Source organism: Leptonychotes weddellii, chromosome 6, assembly GCF_054177405.1.
Source record: "Leptonychotes weddellii isolate Sample4059 chromosome 6, ASM5417740v2, whole genome shotgun sequence".
NCBI lineage: Eukaryota > Metazoa > Chordata > Mammalia > Carnivora > Phocidae > Leptonychotes > Leptonychotes weddellii.
Window position 1 is genome coordinate 93823024 of NC_138374.1, and position 7589 is coordinate 93830612.

The following is a 7589-nucleotide window of genomic DNA, read 5'->3' on the forward strand; positions in this document are numbered from 1 at the left end:
ACTGCGCGGGGCTTGCGCGCTGCCTCCCGGAGCGCCCGCGTTCTTTGTTCCTCGCAGCTGCTTCGCTGGGGAAAGGAAGGGGGGGAAGGAGGAGAGAAGGGAAGGAAGGACGTCGGAGGAGAGAGGAAGGGAGCTGAGGATTCTAGGGAATCAGGTCAGCCCCCAGCAGGCTGCCGGTGCTGCCGCCTTTCTCCTCCTTCGCCTCCCCCGGCACGAGCACGCTCTTGGCTAGGAACTACCTGCACAGCATTTTTTAAAAATCGGTCTTTGCAATGCAAAATCTTCCCTCTCGCATCATCATCCAGATGGCTTGGGAAGGGCACACAGGCGCACACACCTTAAAAGGCGCTTCCTGAGAGCAGGTGGGGGGGGGGGTCTCTCTAGATGCAAATGAGCCCCCCATTCTTTTGTAGCTTAGGTGGTCCCATTCTTGTCTTTTTTACCCACTAGTTTTGCATACGTGTGTTGGAGAAACGGGTGCTGAGAAAAATGGATGTATATATTTTTACTCAGCACTAACTTTGCAGAAATATTTAGAGGAAGTACTTGGCTTGTAGATATAGGTGGCTCAAGAGGTAGATGTGAACAGCAAAACAAAGCCAGTGCACGGTGTACAGTGAAGCAGGAGATCAGAAGTTTTATTGGCAACTTGTTTCTGCTCTTTGTTTCATTTCTGTTACAAATGTTATCAAAGGTAACCAATATAAAGATGACGTGGGGAAAGCTGTAATTAACAGAAAAAGTAAAACTAGCTGGAAGAAATGTTGAGCCTTTAATTTTAGAGAATCCAGTAAATATAACAGAGCTGGAAGAAAATGTGGGGGGGAAACCCTGAAGTATCTAAGCACCCCTAACAAATTGGAAAGGAATAAGAGTATCCTTGGGTATGGGCCAAGTCCGTTCCAGCCCCATGAGAAGTAGATCAGAGTAGATAGCAACAATAACCCATATAAGTTTTGTTTCCACTAGTGCTGGGCAGTGTTGCCTTAACAAAAGGATGACAATATGCAATAAACCATGGTAGAAAAGTGGTTTGTGTGTGCTGGAATCTGATGTTTTACTGAACTTTCTCTCCCGTGATAACCAATAACTTATTTAAAAGTTTGCCCTTCCAACGTGGTTTATTCAATGCTGATTTAAATGGTAGGTGCTGTAAGTCTCATACAGGTAGTTCCTACTCTCTAAGAACTTAATGCACTACACTTTCCAAAGAGGACCCCCCATTTTATTTTATTTTATTTATTATTTTTTAAAGATTTTATTTATTTGTCAGAGAGAGAGAGCACAAGCAGGGGGAACGGCAGGCAGAGCAGAAAGAGGGAGAAGCAGACTCCCTGATGAGCAAGGACTCCATCCCAGGACCCAGGATCCTCAGGTCTGGCGTCATGACCTGAGCCGAAGGCAGACGCTTCACCAACTGAGCCACCCAGGTGTCCAGAGGACCCCCCCCCCCTTTTAGAAACAATTTCATTCTTGTGGTACCTGGTGTTAATTTATTAGCATATGTGAATATATGTCCTTTAAAAGAAAAAAAACACTTTTCCATATATTTCACAAGGTTACTCTAGTTGATGGATGGAAACAGAGAAAATGAGCCATATTTAAGGAATGAAAGACCTGTTTAATATGAAGAAGAGAACAAAAAATGCTTTATTACAAGTTGTCTTTTGAATCTGGTGTACCTGAGAACTAACCCAGAGGCAGATTACCATGGAGCATTGTAAACCACTGCAAAAAAGTTTTATAAGCTGATGACCTTCCTAAAACTCATTCTTATTTTCATTACTCCCCTAGGAGGTACTGAAGGAGAGAAAGACCACAGGAAACTTCTTTTCCTACTCTCCCTAGCATAAAAAGCAGTATTAAACTTAGTTATGCAAAGTTCATCTTTGAAAGATTAGAGAAGATGACAGGAAAACACACTTAATCGTAGAATGCAAGAAATGTCATGTGACTACCAGATCATCTATGAGTCCAATCTCTCATTTTACAGATGATGAAATTAAGTCCAGTGAAAGAGTGAGGTGATTTACCCAAGATCAATATGCTAAGAAGGGGTGGAGCTAAGACCTAAACAAAACTTCTTTGCCTAATGCTCTTTCCACTGCACAGTTATGGAACATTTAGGTGCACCCATGGATTATCATCAGAATTTATGGATCACAGTCATTCATTCGGTAAACATTTGGGTACCAACCGTATGTTTCTCCTGTTTTTGAGTAGCATATAATCTGCAATTACTTTGAAATCTTTAATTTTCTGAAGTTGTTGAGTCATTCTAGAAAACCCAAGTAAACCATTTGAGGTTGATTTTCTAAGTCAATATCTAGTATTCTTTGCCTATCTATAGTCATTTTTACATGCTTTCTTATTCACATTTAAAAGGAAAAGTTCATAGATTAAATGGTCATTGAAAAATGTATATTGATTTGGAAATAGTTGGAAGTTGTTGTCTCAAGCTTTTATAGACCTCTTTCTCTATAAGAAGGTCAGACAAAAGAACCATACAGATAAAAAGAGGTCCTATACTGCCAGGGCACAGGATTCCTGTAAACACAGATACAATGTCACAGGGCCTCCTCTTAGGGAATTAAATACCTAGAGATGGGGGAAAGGTTGAAGTTCACAGAACCTAGAGCATCTGTACCATGTGATGTTTTACATTTAAATGGAACTGGGAGAAATTTGTATGCATCTCAATCATTACCTTTGTGTATAGGCAACATGATAACAGGTTTGGATGCAAGTCTCAACTCCTTAATTTGCTTATTTGAAATTGAGATTGGACCTTTTTTTTTTTTTTTTGAGAGAGAGAGAGCGAGCACACATGTTTGGGAAGGGGGGTAGGAGAGGGGGAGAGAGAGAGAGAATCTTAAGCAGACTCCGCACCCAGCTCAGAGCGCCACGCAGGGCTTGATCTGAAGACCCTGAGATCATGACCTGGGCCGACGTCAAGAGTCAGATTCTTAACCGACTGAGCTACCCAGGTGCCTGGAGATTGGACCATTCTTATCTTCAGTATCCCCATCAGTGAAATGGAGTCCACGATCTCTGCCCACCCCACAGGCCACAGGTAGGTGCAAGTACTTATATTCACTAAGATGCTGTCAGATAGCAGGCTCTGTTATCTCTAATCTATCCCTTCTCCCCTGACAACACACATACACACTGCAATCAAATTAAAGCCCATTTCCCATTTCCAGTCCTCCCATGCCACTCTGTTCACCTGGGAAGCACTGCTCTGTGTTCTCCAGGTCGTCTCATCTCCACAGACCAATCTCCAGCCTCGTCTACAGGGTGGGTCCTTCTATCACATCCTTGTCTCATCGCCCCCTCATGGAGCACTTATACACACACGCATGCTCCACCTTACAAGGCCAAGGGCCACTTCCTACCACCATGTCTTGTATTTGAGATTCTTAATTTGCAAAATAGAAACAATTATACATACTTTATAGAGTAGTTGTGAGAAGAAAATGAGACTATATATGGAAAAGATCAGACACATTTCAGGCATTGAGTTGGTGTTCAGTAGTGATAGCCTTTGCCTTTATCCCTTTATGCAATTATTTCAGATAGAAAGTAGGCTTCAGAATCTCCTTCATGAGATTGTCCTCCTTGTGGTAGCCAGAAGGAAATTAAATGATTTACACTCCTTGGTGTATACCAAGGATAAATGATTGCATGTGTTCACTCAGAGAAATATACAAGAACATTCATAGCAGGTTTACTTTGAATAGACCAAAAAAAAAAAAAAATCCAAAAGTGCATCAATAGGAAAATAGAAAAATGGTTTATAGTCATGCACTGGAATACTGCACTGCAATAAAAACATGCAGCGACATGGATGAATCTCACAGACCTAATGATAAGCAAAAGAAAGCAGACACAGAAGTGTGTACGTGCTCAGATTCTATTTATGAACTTCAAGAACAGGTAACATTAATCTTTGATGATAGAAGTCAAAATAGCGGCTGTCTCTGAAGAGTGGGGGATTTTGACTGAGAAGCGCAGATGAGCTTCCGGGGTGCTGGAAATGATGTGGGTAGTGGTTACATGGATGCATAGATAGGCAAAAATTCAACAAACTGTACACTTGTGGAATTTTTAATGTATAGGATACCTCATTAATTTTTTTTAACATGGCTTAGAACTCCACACCTACAGAATGAAGAAGGAAGGTCAAACCTGTATAATAAGATACAGAGGAGGTGAAAGTGATGGATGGGTGGGGCTAAGGGTGTGTATGTGAGAAGTAGTTCTAATTTTTCCCCATTCATTCAGAACATCTGTCTCCTTAATGCTTTTTAGCTAATCCTGATGTATACTACTTGGGTATTCATTAAACCTCTGCTTTCTTTTATTTTTTTTTCTAGTTTTTACAAAATAATCTTTGATTCTGCTCTCCATTCAAGAAAGCTAAATCAAAACATTTCTCTTCCTTTCTGTGCATTTCTTCTCTCCATGTTTTCTCCACCATACAACTTGGTGTGAACTCCCCAAATTCCTTTGCCAGCTCCAGCCCCTAGTTCTTCTGTTGATTGGATTTTTCTTCAACTATCACTCTCCCGTACTCTTGCCCAAATTTAGTGTAGTGTGTTAGTTAGCTGGACGTAATTCAGCTGTGCATCCTCATTAGGACATTAAGAATATATTTCACACCCTTTGATCCAAAGTTAAGAATGTTTTTCCTTAGTCTTTCCTCCCCCCCACCCTTCAATTCACAGGCTCAGCAACAGCACCTGCTTCACAGAAACAAGGCTGGTCCTGTTCTGATTTCTCTAGTCTTCCTTTAAAAACCAAATGGAGATCAACAGTCCCTCTTCCTGACACACACTGAAGCAAAAAGAGACACACTGAAGCAAAAAGAGACACACAGAAGGACAGCACCACAGGCAAAACAATTCCCTTTTTCGGAAGCAGGACTTTAATCTCTCCCCAGAAACCCTAAGTTCTCCTCTATGCCTTTGTCTTCACAATCCTAGTTTTGGGGACAGAACGTTTCTTGATTTAGCTGTTCAGAGTCTCTCTCTCCTCTTCTTACTGAGTTCCTGCTATCTTTTTCCTCTCTCTCTTGTATCTCTGGGGGGGGGGGGGGTGTGCGCGCGCGCGCGCGCGCGCGCGTGCGTGCACTGTGATATAAGTATTTCTCACTTGGGGGCTCATTTCTAATTAAGCAATTCAAAACCAAGAGGCTAAAATGCACAAAACAACCGAATAAAACCTCAAATTAGAAGGAAAATGGCTCAAATGGGTCCCTAGCTCTGGGAGTTTTAGTTAAGCAAGCAAACAAAATGGTCTGGGACAAATGATTATTGTAACTAGGGAAGATTAGGAGAAAATGTAATTAGCTCCCAGCTTCTTCCTGTTCGTCAGTCTTCTTACACCCTCCAACTCCCCAGCCGTGAATTTATCCAAGGCTTCGTAATCCACACCAAAAAGTCCCTGCTGCAAAGCCGGGAGGGTTAACAGAGCGGGTACCCCAGCCTGCCAGCTAACCAAAGGAGACAGCCGGTGAGACTCCGAGCCCGCCCCCTGCCAAGCCGCCCAGCCAATGGGCACCTGTGGGGAGTGTGGCGCTGTGTCCCATTGGCTGCCAACCTACGTGCATAAGAAAGAAAGAGAGAGGCTGGCCGGGCAGCGTTGTTATCTTAAGACACTCATCTGGTGTCTGAGTCTGCAGGTACACTGCTTAGGTACGGAGCGCGGAGTCGGAGCAGGGACGCGCCGGGCTGCAGCCCTGGGATGGAACCCGCCTGCCTCGGAAGCTGCTCGCGGCTGCTCCGGCAGCGCCTCCGCTAAGCTCGGTTAACACTTGCCCGGGGACGTGCACCTGCAGTACGGTGCGAGCTCGCGGGCAGGTCTTCAGGCAGCCGGGAGAGGTGCGAGCTCGCCGGCAGGTCTGCAGGCAGCTGGGAGAGCCGGGAAGCCGGAGGAACTGTCTTCGCCCAAGTGCAAGGCACTGATTTCGGGAGAGAGAGAGAGAGACAGGGCGGGTGAGTCTCTTTCGAGTTGGAAGGAAAGCAAGATCTTGGGTGTCTTTTCCGTGGAGGGACAGGGGACTCCCCCATCTGGGTTTTGCACTTTCCTTCCCTCTCCCACCCGCGTGCGCCCCGGCCTGGCGCCGAAGCCCCACTTCAAGCATGCTTTGGGTGCTGGGGACCCTCGCCTCCCAGCAGGAAGGCAGCAGGCAAGTGGTCTAACGGCGGCGGCGGCGGCGGCGGCGGCGGCAAAGCGGGGAGCAAGAGAATTTGAAAAGAGACCTCCGCTCCCTCTCACACGCCCAGGGGGAGGCATTCGCGTTTCCCCAGATGAGAAGGAGCCACAAGCCGTCATGAAGTAAAAACTTTGGAAGGCTGCCACTGGAGATGTTGCACAAAACCCTGGAATGTTTTAGGAGTCTCCTCCCAGTCGGCGGAGGTTTGGGGAGCAGCTGATACTGCAAGGAGGGCTCTTGCAAGGATTCAAGGTAACAGTGCAGGGTTTGGGTGAGATTTCCCTCTCCCCTTTTCGTTGTCCTCTGGCGTGTCCCTTGGGAAGGGGATCGTTTCGCGCTCCTGCAACCCTCTTGCCCAGGTGCCTGGCAGTGGCAGGCAGAGGGGATGATCCCACCTCTTAGTTTCTGTCTCGTGGAGCTGAGCAGTGGACTTCGGGGTTTAGCAGGAGATTGCCCCGTTATTGCCTCCTGGTGTCGCCCGGCTTGGGCACTCTGCCTGACCTATATTGCTTTTGCCTGGTTTAAGTCCTCAAAGTTAGAGCAACTCCCATTAGCCATAGAAAATTCAATCGGGCTGGGTAATTGCAGGAGAGGACGAGGACTTCTGCCCCCTCCGGGGCTGCTGGACTGAACTGGAGGCTGTTTGCGGTGTTTGGGAAGGGCCCCCAAGAGCTGAGGGGGTGATACCTGGTACATTCATATTCACATGTCCATAGAGCCATATTCACACGTCCATAGAGCCATATTCACATGCTTATAGAGCTCTGTGGCGTGTCTGGAGAGGCCTGTCTTCTTTCTCCCAGGCACATGCAGCAAAGAAAAAAAATTTCTGAAGAGTGAACCCTGTAGGTTGCAAATAGGCTCCCCAGGGTGGTGGCAGAGCCCCATTGATTGAGTTGAGCCTGGCAGCACACTGGAGACACTGGGGAGAAGGAGGGGCAGGCTGAGATTCTATAGCGATCCCTCTCCCTGGTTCTGTGATCATCTGGGTCCACAGTCCGATGCTGCCCGTGGTATGTGTGTGTGTGTGTGTGTGTTTATGTGTGTGCCTGTGCTCACAGCTGTATGCAGGAAGCAGGCTGCTGACCAAAGGACCACGCATGTGCAGCTCTCTGCCTAGGCCCCTGGAGTGTTCCTTCCTAGCAGGAGCTTGAACTTGGGAGCTGTTGTTCCGGCCCAGAGGAGTTTTCTTCTCACCCAGCAGTCCCTCTGCATGGTACATATTTATCCAGGGTATATAGACGTAAGCCAAATATTAACTAATAATCAAGCTAATGCGCTGTAACATGGGCTGTGTGTGTGCTCTTCCTAGCCCTGGGAGCCGGGTGCCCTGAGCAGGAACAAATGTTTTCTTAAAAGGATGGCAATTATA

The 7589-nt window shown here is 46.2% G+C and overlaps 1 protein-coding gene across 1 annotated transcript in view; it reads left to right on the top strand.

Annotated features, from left to right (window-relative positions):
• Positions 1–5637: 5637 nt before the first annotated feature.
• The window catches only part of BRINP2 (BMP/retinoic acid inducible neural specific 2), a 105015-nt gene continuing 103063 nt past the window's right edge, over positions 5638–7589 (top strand). The window contains exon 1 of the mRNA XM_081824654.1: positions 5638–6469. The gene's annotated coding sequence lies outside the window, so the exon portion shown is untranslated. The remainder of the gene's footprint in view (positions 6470–7589) is intronic.